We start from the raw sequence: 12,903 nt of genomic DNA, 5'->3' as shown, positions 1-12,903 counted from the left end.
CCTAGGATAGTGATGCTTAATAACTACTTGTTTAATTACTATATGAAATTATTCACATCAATTCTGACAACCTCTCTTGTTTCAGGTTTGGAGTTCTACCATGGTCATGTAAGATGTGAAATGAGGAGAAGCTGGGTGAAGAACATACAGGAACTCTTTTTATTATCTTTGTAACTCTTCCATAAATTGAAAACTATTTCAAAATAAAAAAGTTTTTTTTTTTTTGTTTTCTGTTTTTGCTTTGTTTTGTTTTTGCTTTCCAGGGCCACACCTGAGGCATATGGAAGTTCCCAGGCTAGGGGTCGAATCAGAGCTGCAGCTGCCAGCCTATGCCACAGCAACGCAGATCCAAGCCACAGCTGTGACCTACACCACAGCTCATGGCAATGCCGGATCCTTAACCCAATGAGTGAGGCCAGGAATCAAACCCCCATCTTCATGGATCCTGGTCAGGTTCGTTAACCCTTGAGCCATGAAGGGAATCCCCAAAATAAAAAGTTTTTTTGTTTTGTTTTAAGTTTCATTACGAAGAATCATGAGATGGGATGAGATAGTGAAGGGAGCCACTGCCCTAGACGCTTCTCTGGAGTCTTTGTGATGGTGGGATAATTAAGAAAATCCCAAAAGCAGCCAAAGAAGCAATAAGAAGTGAAAGTAGAAAGTAATGTCAAGAAACTGTATTCATTCTCTAAGGATGTTCACAATAGGAAGGAAAAAGTCTAATTTTTGCAATTAAATAAGATAAACTACTTTCATTGTTTATTAATATATTTGGATATTAGTAGAAAGATGGCTATGAATGGCTGAAAAATCAGAGATACTCAGGTTATATCATAATTGGTCATTTTGGCCCTACTCATAATATAGAGTGTGGCTTTTGGTTTTAGGAAATGAGGGAAGAGGTAGCTTTATTTACAAAACAAAGGAAAAAAGCTAAAAGGAAGGCAGAGAGGGAGGGGGAGAGAGAGAGAAGGAGGAAGGACAGAGGAAGGAAAGAAGAATGGAGAGAACAGGGAAAGGGGAGAGAAAGACAGTAGGCAAATCTCCATGGAATTCTTAATAAATGATGAAAACCCTTAGATCAAAGCCGAGGTGACAATGAAACAGTTATCTAAAAGGTCTTAACTTTAGGCCATTTAAATAAAGATTTTACATGTAAATGTGGTTTCAAAAATAATATTCTAGGGGATCGCTGGTGGCCTAGTTGTTAAGGATTCACCATTGTCACAGCTGTGGCTTGGGTTCAATCCCTGGCCCAGGAACTTCCACACGCTGTGGGTATGGCCAAAAAATAATAATTGTGATGTTGTAAAAACAATGAATTTTAAGACATTTCAACATGTGTATGACTTTACATATGTGGTTTGTGGGGCTAAGGATGGAGCATTCTTTGTCGTTAGGAAGGACTAATAAGCGACTCTACCCCCACTGGAAAAGACACTGAGATGTCTTAGAATGCTGGGATGCCAGCTGCTATTTTTATGTGCTGTTTTACAGACGTAGAAGTAATTCACTATTTGTATTTATTTACTTCATTCACTCTAAAGGGTCATTTTCTACAGTGGAAAATACCATTTCCTTAAAAACCAAAGGGGTTATTTAAGAAACAAACAAAAAATACACAGTGTCATTTTTTAGCACATAACATGCTGTTTTTTTCCATCAAATCAATTGATCTTTCCTTGATGAATGAAATCCCTTTAGGCCTTGATTACGCTGACATTTAGAGAATCAGTTTCCAAAGGCAATTTCCTTCTAGAGATATGAGTTTAGTTCACACTTTATTAGTCTTCCAATTTGTCTAATATATTCCATTATTATCTCTATTTTACTTTCACCATATCCTCAGACTGCTTATTGTACATAACAAATGTGTGTGTGTGTGTGTGTTTGGGTATGTTAAAATTCTTTTAAACTTTTTTTGTGATTATACTGAGGGTTTGGCGCATTTTTTGTTGGTTACTATTTCATTTAAAGCAACATTTGTTACTACTGTTTAAAAACCTTGGGCTACACTGATAACACAGAAATGTAATCACTTTAAGGGAATAACTCAGCATCTGTGAACCTGAGGCATACAGAAGTTTCTAGGCTAGGGATCGAATTGGAGCTGCAGCTTCAGGCCTACACCACAGCCATTGCAACACCAGATCTGAGCCACAACTGTGACCTATGCTGCATCTTGCAGCAACACTGGATCCTTAACCCAAAGGGATGGAACCTGTATCCTCACAGAGACAATGTTGGGTCCCTAACCCACTGAGCCACAGTAGGAACTCCCCTCACTGTCTCTTAAACAGAACAGATGACTTTGTCTAAACAGTGGAGGGTGACTTCAAATAAAAAAAAAGCTTGGCAGCCAAAAATAAAAAACAAGAAACACAGGTGAAAAGAATAAGAAGAAAAGCAAACAAAATGTCCACTATATATAGAATAGCAAACATTAAGAAAATCCAAGCAGGGCAGAGAGGATGATGGGAGCTAGTCTACTATGGAACTGATGTCCCTGGAAAGGAAAATGGCTCCACTTACCCTTCCAGGTCGTTGTTCTACCTGTTCCACCTGTCTTATTCCTTGCCGTTTCACCAGTGTGGATAGGAGGTTTTGGCTTGTGGAGACATCAACAATTCCAGGAGTTCCCGTCGTGGTGCAGTGGTTAACGAATCCGACTAGGAACCATGAGGTTGCGGGTTCGGTCCCTGCCCTTGCTCAGTGGGTTAATGATCTGGCGTTGCAGTGAGCTGTGGTGTAGGTTGCAGAAATGGCTCGGATCCCGCGTTGCTGTGGTTCTGGCGTAGGCCGGAGGCTACAGCTCCGATAGGACCTTCTACAGAAAACAATTTGCTCTGTATTGGTTCTGCCTCCCCGTGTAACCATTACCCCTAAAACCTAATAGCTAGAAACAATGAACGTTCCTTTTCTCACAATGCCTGCGAGTCGTGAATTGGGGCCTGACCTTGCTGGGAGCCTTGTGGTTCAGAGTCTCTCGCAGGGAAAAATCCAGACGCAGGCCAACACTGCCTTCACTCAGGCCTTGAGGAAGTGATCCACCTCCAGGATCACTGGTGGCTGTTGGCAGAACTCAGCTCCTTGCTGGTTGTTGGACTGCAGGCTTCAGTTCAATGCTGTCTAATGACCTTTCCGCATGAGGCTCTCTAGGAGTAGCTGGCTTCATAAGAGAGAGAAAGAGAGCCAGAGAGAGAACACACAAGCAAGACACAAGTCAGCCTTTGCTGAAACTGTGATAATTTCAGAAGTAACATCCAGTCACTTTTACCACACTCTGTTCAAGATTCTCTAGAATTATCACTGCCCTGGCACACATTTCATACTGCTATATCAGCTTGGAGGATATATAAACTTGTAGATAATGAAGATTTGAAATCCAAAGTTTAAAAATTCTCAAAGTTGACTTTTATTTTCTACCCAGAGCTCCAACCAAGAAAGACTGGCCTCTTTCACCTCTGTGTTTATGAACAAATTCTGTCTGGTTCTTCCTTCCTTAGCCTTTTAAAGTGTCCAGGCTTTCAGGTCTGAGTGTCAGTTCTGACTCCCTGCCTTGCATGGGCCTAAGGCTTGATCTTCCATTCATTCCCATGAAGATTAAAGTCTGACCTTCTGGATTTCTAAAATGGATACAGTGGCATTCACATCCCCACCCCCAGCCCTCAGCAGCCATACGTAAACCAGCTCTGGCTTCCAGATGACTTTTTGCTTATTAGTCCCTAAGGATTTCTTTTGTTGTTAGCCTAAAGAGACATTTGTTATGTTTAGCTACCATTTCTAATTGCTTGCATCAAGAGTTTTTTCAGATTTTAATGCACCAAAACCTCGCTCTAGTCATTTTATTGTCTTGGTAATTAAAATTTTCATCCTGTTTCCCTTTTACTATTGTTATTACTTCCAAAATGTTGCCATATATTGTGTATCCAAATGTCCCAAAGGATGATGGTAATTCTGTTTCATATAGAATTCAGTATAGAAAGTGCTATGGAGCAGAGCACATGTCAGGCTCCTTGAAGCCTGTTTCCTTAGGTGCTTCATTGGCTAAGGTAGAGATGTTCTGCCCAATCCATTGTAGACCAGGGTAGCCAGACCCCACAAATATAAAGTGTGATGCTTTGTAGACGGGAATCACTTTTGAACAACTTTTCTAGAAAGGGGCTTTTGATACAGCAAACATTGAGACCCTCTGGGAATTTTCACCATAATTTAGTGCTTAATTAATTGATGCTCTTTAATTAGTTAGTGTGTACTTTTCTTATCTCACTAAGCAGGTTTTTATCAGGAATTATCTTTTATCAACACTATTGAATTTATTGTTGACATGCACATTTTGATGGACTGACCAAATAGATAGGAAGAATATCCGGAAGTGTAGTCAGTTCAAGACAAGTTCAATGAATTCTTTAAAGACAACAGGGCATGGAGAAATAGAGGCTGGGTTATTTAAGCAAAAGTCTCCATAATTATAAGAAAATGGAAAGACGAAAAAGAGAAAAATACTAAATGTATTGGGAAAACGTCAAAATTCCAATTGACTAAAGGGGATTATAGGAAATAATCATATAAAAATGCACTACAGGAAGAGGGGGTAAATTACTTGAAGGAGGAGGTGGAGGAGCATGTGTGATTCATGCCCCCAAAGTGCAGCAAGTCCCAATGCCAAATATTTCATAGAGAAAAATAATTGGGTATAAAATAATTTTTATAAATATTTTGTCTGGAAAAGAAAGTAATATCCCTGATAAATGAATTAGAAGATCCCTCAATTTAATCTTCCATGAAGCTAGGGAAAAAATGCCTAAAATTATCCCACATAAATTAAGTATGACAGTGGACTGGAAAGTACTGATGATGATTGTTTGGGATTGACTTTTAATCATAAACGGTAGCCTCAAAAGTCCCCCTGTTTTAGAAAGAAAAACAAATATTCAAATCTAAGAGCACAGGCTCATCAATTTTAGTAACCAACATCATTAACACTATTCAGTTGAGTTACACTTTCTAATTTTGCATTTATTTTTCCAGATGGCTGTAGAATATTTATATCACAAAAGTTTGCCTCTTAATAATAATATGAACTTATTATTTGCTTATAATTCTCTACGAAAAAGTGAAGAATTTAAATGGAAGAAATTTCAAAATGAATACAAATTTTTAAGATCAGCTGGGGAGAAAAAAGAAAAGTCTTATTGCACCGAGTTTCTTAAGAAGGATGTCATCAATGAGCCTCCATGTTTAAATAAGGTTTGATGTCACCTAAGTAATAAAATTCAATTTGTTTTTGTGTTTTAGTACAGTTTTGGAGGATTGGAAAAATTCCCAGACTCACTAGACTGGATATGAATTCTCACCTCCCTCAAACTTCTGTGTTTAGAGAGTGACTTTCCCAATTATAGCTGCGTTCTGACAGTAACTAACCATTACCCTGAGTGATGGGTGAAGAAAGCCAACAACCTTGAGGCTAAAAGAGATAAGTGATTACACACTAAGCCAAAGAGGATTCCTCCTAGACTCATTCTAATGTTTTCTATATCAGGGGCCAACCAGGGTGTATAATTTGCATAGATGTTTATTGGAACATAGTTAATACATTATAGGGACATAGCTAGGAGATGCTGGCAAATTTGGTGACATCCCCCTTTATTTTGCTGTTATATCAAAATAGCAACAAATAATCCAATAATAATAAATAATCAACTTTATTAACATAGTGACACATTTCTCCATAATAAGAACAATTTGGTGATTATGAAAAAAAAAATCTGCTTCTATTTATTGAAAGCTTTCTTTAATGAATATTTCTAGGCAGTTAATTTTTCTAAACTTTTTTTTTCTTAAGAGTAAATAAGAAGCTGAGGATTTTTTAGTTGAGTGCTAACTTTTGCAGCTTAGGAAACATTATTTACAAGTAAGAAATTTGGAAAAGCCAAAATACTGTGCATATCCAACCTGAAAATATCACAAAAAAATGCTAAAACAAAATGTACACTCTACTTCATTCCAAGAACTTGCCTTTAAACATTAAAAAACTATAATTTTCCATCACACACACACAAATTATCATTTGCAAATAACACCTAATTATCTGATCTATGAACTAATTGAGTCATTAATAGATTTTGGAAATACAATTGCATTTGTCTACTTTTTTTTTTTTTTTTTTTGGTCTTTTTGCCATTTCTTGGGCTGCTCATGTGGGCATGTGGAGGTTCCCAGGCTAGGGGTTGAATCGGAGCTATAGCCACTGGCCTAAATCATAGCCAATGCCCGATCCAAACTATCTGCAACCTATAACACAGGTCACGGCAATGCCGGATCCTTAACCCACTGTGAGGCCAGGGACTGAACCTGCATCCTTATAAATCCTAGTCAGATTCATTTCTGCTGAGCCACGACAAGAGCTCCAGACCTTCCTTTTTTTAATTTTTAGCATTTTAAAGGGTTAGATTTTTTTTGAGAAATCCCTTACTTTCAGGAATTTTTTTTCTCTTCGTTTCTTTCTTTCTTAGTTTCAGAAATTTTTTGAGTGACAGCTTAGGTAACCTAGCAGAGCCCTGTTCCTGGTTCATAGGAACAGAAGCATTCACAAAACACAGATCACAGTAACTTAGTGACAGTGTGTATGGGAAAATTGAGGTTTTCTTTCTTTCTTTCTTTCAATTTTAGTACAGGCATTTCAGAAAAGAAGGTATACAAACAGCAAATCAATATATAAAAAAGTTCAGTAAGGAAATGCCCATTGAGAGTAGAATTGAGAGGGGAAAAAAAAGTGGAATGTTCTAATAATGAAATACTACAAAGTAATAAAAGCCAATCAACTACAGCTTTTTAAAACACTTTGGATAAATCTAAAAAAACTTAATATTGAGTGAAAAAAAGTCAGACACAAAATATTATATATTTATGATCCCATTTATGCAAATATCAAAAAAGTCAGGAAAACTAATGCCTTTTTTTTTTTGGACTGTGATGCTTGCTTAAGTGTTAAAACTATAAAGAAAAGGAAAAAAAATGTTATCATGACAAGCAGAATTGTGGCCACCTGTGGTTGAGTGACAAGGAAGAACCCCCTTGGGTGTTGGTGGAGGGGATATGGGTGCTGGAAAATTCTATTTCATTTCCTGGGCTATAACTTCTGGGTGTTTGCATTGATATAAATCTTAGAGTTGCATATTTGTGTTTTGCATTTTTGTGTAAGAGAGAAGGCAAGAGTTACTTTGTGTTGCCTTAAGGTCAGTGGGTTCAAACCTTAAGTCCAAACAAATTTTTTTTTTTTTCCAAAATCAATTTTGGAAAATCTGTAGTATCTCTAGCTATGACTGTGCCACAGCAGCAAGAAGGAAATAAAGCACCTTCACAGGTCAGACTGTTAAATTTCAGTTTCCTTCATAAAAGGAGTATGTGTAGTGACACTTAGCAAACTACAAATTATCAAATAGAAATGGTTGTTCTCCATCAACATCTCTTTTGTCTCTCCTCAGCTACTACCTTCCAGCACTGATATCAGGTTGTCAACACAACCCAAAGGAAAGACAGTCATGATCTTGGAAGGTTAATGTCTGCCTTTACACTTGGCTACTCTACAAATAAAGGGGGCAATGCAATAAAGGGAAAAATGTCATGAGCAACTGAATAAAACAATACAGATTAAAATGTAAGACCATAATAAGGCTAGAGTTTGATAATGTCACAATCTCTAAGAGTGATTTTTCTATGCTCCAGATCACCCTGAACAATCTCACTAGACTCTCCTCCAACTGAAACCACATTCTTAAAAAAATGTTATTGAAGCATAGTTTATACAGATTTATAATGATGTGCTAAGTTTTGCTGTCTAGCAAAGTGATTCAATTATACATACATATTTTTCATATTCTTTTCCATTATGGTTTATCGCAGGATATTGAATATAATTCCCTGTGCTATATAATAGGATCTTGCTTCTTATTCATTTTCTATATAATAGCTTGCCTCTGCTAAACACAAACTTCCAATCCTTCCCTTCTCCCTCGTTGCAACCACAAGTCTGTTCTCTATATCTGTAAGTTTGTTTTTTTGTTTTGTAGACAAATTCATATGTCATATTTTAGATTCCACTAATAAATGATATCAGTCTCTCTTTTTCTGACTTACTTAGTTTAGCATGATCATTTCTAGGTCCACGAAGTCACATTTCTTAATTCATCCTTTTAAAAGATCTAGGTTATGTCTATTGTACTTCTTGGATGTAAGAAATCAGAGGCCCCTAAGTAATTTTCAGAGAATCAAATGGCTTGTCATTTATGGAGTGGAAGCCAGGATCAATGACCTTTAATTTGATCTCAGATAACCTTAACTCCCCTTGAGGGTAAACAGAATGGAAAATCCTGACAATCAGTTTCCTAAATACATTTTGGTGATTCCATGCTGATGTTCTTGCTGTTACTGCTAATGACGATGCTGATATTTTAATTAAAAAACATTTAAAAAATTATTTATTGAAAGCTTACAGGATAGTAGGCACTCGGGATTTCCGTCATGGCTCAGTGGAAATGAATCTGACTAGAATCAGTAAGGACACAGGTTTGATCCCTAGCCTTGCTCAGTGGGTTAAGGATCCGGCGTTGCCATGAGCTGTAGTGTAGGTTGCAGAAGGGGCTTGGATCCTGTATTGCTGTGGCTATGGTGTAGGCTGGCAGCTACAGCTCTGATTCAACCCCTAGTCTGGGAACTTCCATATGATGCAGGTGTGGTCCTAATTTAAAACAAACAACAACAAAAAAGAATAGTAGGCACTTAACTGATACCTTTGCTTAAATTATCCAATTGTCCTTATAAAAACCCAGTTAACATATCCCCATTGTACAGGATAAGGTTTTATCTAACCTGTGCTATTAATATGGAAAAGTTCTAAGATGCTAATATAACAGAGCAGAGCCCTGTGGGGCTCCTGGGCACAAAAGCCTTTCTATATCTCCTATTTCTTGTTTTTAGGAAATGTGCCCCATTCAGCCTCCATGGATTTCCCTCAGTTCCAAGGTGCAGGTTCAGACAGTTGCTGATCAGGGAAGTGAGGGGATGCAAAGACAAGGGAGGAGTGTCAAGAAACAATAGTACAGCCTGGGGGCAAGATCCTGGCTCCCTCTCAAGGGATACACAGAATGACACAAGCATCGTATACACCTAAAAGAAAAGTTATATTCCTTATGCTTCTTTTAGGAATGAATACTTTAAAACTGTACAGCTTGGAAACTTCCTTGTGCTTCTCTCATTGGATTGCACCTTAAACCCAATCACCCGTAAACTAAAGATTAGGCACCCCAAGCACAATTGCATGTGAATGAAAGATTATTAGCACATGATGTTTGTCAGGAACTTTCCTAGTTTGTTCTAATCTCTGATCAATATGCCCTTTTCACAAGTACTGTCGTTATTCTAGGCAATAACCCAGAGAACCACCACCAAGATCATGTGGAGCTCTCCTGATGCTAGGTTTGATGACTAAGATTCCCCTAAAGAAAGAAGAATGCATGTTTGTTCCAATCCTTATTCTTATCTGAAATCTTAGTTTTCTCCTTTTAGACTACAAAACTCCCTGCAATCCTTACCCAAGAGAGGACATAGTCTTTAAGGCATTGCCTGCTGTGGTCTCCTTTGCCTGACAAAGAAATAAAACACCTTCACCAAAAACTTTCTCCACATTTCTATTCTGCAGCAGTGGACAGAGACCAAGTTTCGGCAACACTAGGAATAAAGAGACAAGCGTTTATAGTTGAGTTCATGTAACTCTGTCACTTGAGGTTGATATGGCATTGATAGTATTGGTCCTTTTGGCAACAAATCCAATGTTGCTTCTTAAACTGTGGTCCTTGGACTATTTGCATTAGAATTATCTGGGAGAACTAGGAACACACAGTTTCTAATGTTCTATCCAAGACCTAACTAAAGCAGAAGCTCTGCATCTTAGAATCTGCATCTTTCGTCAATTTCCTGGGTGACTCATATGCAGGCTGAAATCTAAGAACTAGTCATCTGCATGAAAGTGGTGGTGAAATGGTTAAACAGTCAAAACCCAAACAGCTGCTGGAAAGAAGGAAGTTTAATATTGCCTCACAGAAAGCACTATATAACTTCTTTCACTAGAGCAATGGAAAAGTGTTGTTGTTTTTAATATCAGATTCAATCTAAAAGACTTTCTTCCAGTCCAAAGCTTATTCCCATTGCTGTATCTGTGTTCAGGAGGAAAATGAAAGAAATACAGAGACAGAGCTAACTTGTCACTCAAAAAGAGATGAGAGCTAGATTTTTACAGTTGAAATACAACTTAAGGATAGTTAATGGAGATACATTCCATTGAGGTAGAATCTGTGATCAAATACTGGCTGCTCTTAGTTTAAAGACAGGAAAACTATCAGTCTTTTGCCAGCTGGTCTGGGACACAGACAATTACAGTGTTCAGCTAGTTCCCTTGAGCACACCTGGATAAAATTTCCACCTGTTCCTAACAGTGAAGCTTGGCAGTTTAATTCCAGAATCACACTGTAGATTTTGTATTTGCTGTGCATAATTAACTATGCTGAAGTTAAATGTTTACTAAATTGTACGGGATTTTTATTCTAATGTGGGTTAGGCAAATCCACAATCCTTTTTGTCACCTTCCTTCAGTCTGTATTGGTAACCCCTTTAAATGATCCAGGTGAAGATAACTGGACCATTTAGATCCCACAGCTGCCTGAAGGCCCTGAGGTTCAAGCAGAGGGATTAAGCCACCAGCACCCTGTGAGATCAAGGTCTAACCTGTATTATTTCTCCCAATACTCTCCTCTTTTTTGTCAACAGTTATCAACAGACTACAATTTAATATGAGGATAGAATGAAAAGAGAAGATTTTTCAAATTCAGTGAAGTTTTGTGACTTGATTATTTCTTAAGCCCCAGATTGTATTTTGATTATACTTGATTCCCCACCCCTGAATATAACAAAACAGCTGTGTTATAAACTACAAAAACATTGTGCTGTTCTGGGACTAGATAGTGGTGATGCTTGCACAACATTTGTGAATGTACTTAATGTACACTTTAAAATGAATAAATTGGTGGGTTTTATGTTGTTGCTATTTTACTGCAGTAAAAGAATATTATATATATATTTGTCTTGGCTTGGATCTGACAATGCTGTGGCCATTACATAGGCCAGCAGCTACAGCTCTGATTGAACCCCTAGCCTGCGAACCTCCATATGCTGTGGGTATGGCCCTTAAAAGACCAAAAAACAAAAGATGTGAAAAGGCACATTGGAACCTGCTTCTGATATCTTCCAGCCTGACCTCTGTGTGCTGGGATGGTTACTTATGATCAGATGATCTTATAAAACTGATACTTATGTCTATATCATGACAAGTAAGTGTCTGTACATCTTTGTTTTTATTGGAGAAATAAATATTCATTGAGACTTACTGTACTAGGCACTACTATAAAGCCAAAGACCTCTGTCCTCCTGGGATTTGCCATCTACCTATGGAGTAGTGAGAAAATACCTGAGTATCTTCACTATGCCAGGTGCTGCCCAAGTGGAAGGAAACAAAGTGTAGGAAGACACAGTCTTTGTTATTTAGGTGAGTTGAGAGTCTAATGCAGGAAGACAATGTAACACATATTCTACCAGAGCAGGAGTTGAGGGCATTTGAGGACATAAACTTTGGTGGGAAAAAATCATAAATGAGACTGGTTTCAAAGCACTGCCACCCTTATTGGGAAGTATATTTAGTATGAATGGCTTCAGGTGAACCTGGACTATTTCTAGGCACTACTGCAGTTACACAGGACTGATTTATACAAACCCTGGTCAAATGCAAGCATGATGGTCATGTTTTGTTCGAAAGGCACAGTTCTAATTAATCCGGCTGGCCCAGCACCAGTTTCCTGACTTTTCTTTAGATTCAGGAATAAAACCCCATGGATTAGACTAATCTGGGACTACAGGCCCAGCCATTAATAGGACTAACTCTGTGATCTTGGATGAGTCATTTCACTTTTACGAGTTCTAAAAAGATGGAATTAGATGCTGCAAAGATGTCTCTGTTGTGATTTCTTTTTTCCATGTGACCCAATACTTTAGATGTGAGAACTTAGAAAAATGTTTGATAAAGCCAAATGTTTCTTTAACATTAATAAAAATTTTAAAAAAATCAGCATTGCTACATCTGGAAACTTGAGTGCCAAGGGATAAGTAGTATCTAATAATTAATAAAAAGTGGTTGTGAAGCATTTTGTGAATATAAAATGCTAGATAATTTATAAATATTTAAATAGTTATTAAATTTAATATGAATATTACATAGATACCATTTTGATTTCCTATGCCACTTTATTGCCTCAGAGTGCTCCACAGATATTAATTGTTACTGTTGATGTTATTGCTGCTAATTGTATGATTTCTGGAGGGGTATATCCCAGGTAAAAAGGAGAGGGGAAATTGGGGTGAATAAATTAGTTTTAGGATTTTTATTACTGAAAAATGCTATTCTTTTCTGTTACAACGTATTTGAGGTTTAAGTCAATTAAGTGCCTGGCTCATAAGTTTCTGTTTTTACTTAGATCTGGCTTTGACTTGGCTTCTTCTGGTCTTTTTTGCAGAATTACAAACTCCTTTAGGCCACTCTCCATTTTACCCATCTTTGCATTCCTCCGTAGTTTCTTAGTGCAATGCCTACCTGATCACTTAAAAAAAAATACTTGCTAAATCTTGAAGGGGAAGAATGTTAACACAGTAAATGCTCACAGTTCTCCCTGGCCCCACCCTATCACTCAGGCAATGGTCACCATCCTCTCTCGGAGCCATAATCATCCCATTTGTGAGATGAAGAAACTGATAACCACAGCTGACTAAGGGGAACACTAAATGTATCCACCTAGCAAA

Source organism: Sus scrofa, chromosome 4 (assembly GCF_054392235.1).
Source record: "Sus scrofa isolate SSC_HxYL_T2T_F1_AM1 chromosome 4, Sscrofa_HxYL_maternal_Yorkshire_Landrace_v2.0, whole genome shotgun sequence".
NCBI lineage: Eukaryota > Metazoa > Chordata > Mammalia > Artiodactyla > Suidae > Sus > Sus scrofa.
Note: the sequence above shows the minus strand (reverse complement) of the source record.